General features: G+C 33.6%; 1 non-coding gene across 1 annotated transcript; it reads left to right on the top strand.

The window, feature by feature from the left end:
- Positions 1-759: 759 nt before the first annotated feature.
- On the top strand, positions 760-863 carry LOC137205151 (U6 spliceosomal RNA). Its single transcript, XR_010934014.1, has one exon. It is a non-coding gene; the product is annotated as a U6 spliceosomal RNA (small nuclear RNA).
- The last annotated feature ends 971 nt before the right edge of the window (positions 864-1,834 follow it).

Genomic DNA, 1,834 nt, shown 5'->3' with positions numbered 1-1,834 from the left:
TTGATTATACTTGCAGTTAGCACTGTCGTTTTGTTTTCATTCTATCTTTACTAGTAATGCTAATATACTGAAGAAAAATAGAACTAAGGCTATTTTTATCTTGGAATCTATGATATCCCCAGGTAAAGTTGAGAGGGAATTATCTTTTTAACTCTAAGGTTTTTCTAACTGTTTATTTTGAAAAAATTTCAAACTTATACAAGGGTACAAGAATCGTACAATGAACTCCCATAAGTCCTTCAGCTAGATGTATCAATTGTAAACATACTTCATTTTGTGTCACATAAAATACATGTTTTGTGTCTCCCTTTCTCTCTCTTTACATATGTTTTTATATGTATACATGTATGTACATATACATATAATTATATTATTATTAGTTCACCATTTAAGAGAAAGTTACAGACATAATGACCGTTTACTCCTAAATATTTCATCATATATTTCCCAATAAAAACGTCATTCTCTTATATAACCTCAGTAAAATGACCAAATTTAAGAACTGAATATTGCTATAACGCTATTATCTAATTTACATCCTAAATTTCACCAATTGCTCCAATACACTGGTAAAGTTATAATGTTTTAAGGACATGTAGAAATTTAGTCAATATAGACAAGCGGATGTTAACTTGCTTTTGAAAATGAATCTATTCAATATATTATAAAGATAAAAAAATCTATGTGAGAAACAGATTCTATGGTGAGAAACAGACTCAATCAACAAGAATTATTTAAGTATTCAAAAAACTATTGGAAGGATCACTTTGGCAATACATATACTAAAACGAAACAATGCAGAGAAGATTAGCATGGCCCCTGCACAAGATGATACACAAATTCTTGAGATGTTCAATATTTTTTTCAGAAAGGGAAAGAAATGGTTGAGTGTTATGGACTGAATTATGTTCCTCCCAAGTCCTTATGTTGAAGCCTTAACCCTCAATGTAATATATTTGGAGATAGAGCCTTTAAAATAGTAAGTAAGGTTACATAAGGGTGGGGCCCTAACCCAATAGGACCAGTGCTCTTCTGGGAGGAGGAAGAGACACCAGGGGTGCTCTCACACAAAGGAAGGACCATGTGAGGACCCAGGGAGAGGGAAGCCCTTTGTAGGCCAGGAAGAGATCTCTCACCAGGAACCCAACCATGCTGGCACTTTGACCTTGGACTTCCAGCCTCCAGAACTGTGAGACATAAACTTCTGTGGTTTAAGCTACCCCATCTGTGGAATTTTGCTATGGCAACTCTAGCAGTTTAATTCACTGGGTAAAAATAGAGGTAAAAATCATAGACTATCCTTCTCATGAGATTCTTAAATTAGATTTGATGGTTGAAGCAAACATTATAACACTTAACACTACCTGATGCAGTGCTCCATGTGTATAGAGGAAATACATAAGACAATTTTATTTAAAAAGTAGAAAAGGGTTAAAGGTACCCAAGTGGGAGTAAACATTCAATACTTCACTCAAAGTAGTAAGATGTTGATATAAGGAGGCTGTGATGAGTTACTTATATATGTTGTAATAGCTAGAACAACCACTAAGGAAGCTATATAGAATGATATGATCGAAAACATTATAAATAAATAAAAATGCTATTCTAAAATATGTGGAGGTAATCCACAAGAAAGCAAGAAAAGAGAAACAGAGGAATGAGAAACAGAAGAAACAAAACAAAAATTGAAATGCCAGACTTAAGCCCTAAGTTTCAATAATTGCTCTAAATGTAAAGGGTCTAAATATACCAATTAGACAACAGAGGGTGGCAGAATGGATAGAAACACACAACCCAAATATACACTGCCTTCACAAAACTCACTTCAAATTTA

This window comes from Pseudorca crassidens, chromosome 13 (assembly GCF_039906515.1).
Source record: "Pseudorca crassidens isolate mPseCra1 chromosome 13, mPseCra1.hap1, whole genome shotgun sequence".
Lineage (NCBI taxonomy): Eukaryota > Metazoa > Chordata > Mammalia > Artiodactyla > Delphinidae > Pseudorca > Pseudorca crassidens.
Note: the sequence above shows the minus strand (reverse complement) of the source record. Positions and strands in the feature narration are given on the sequence as shown.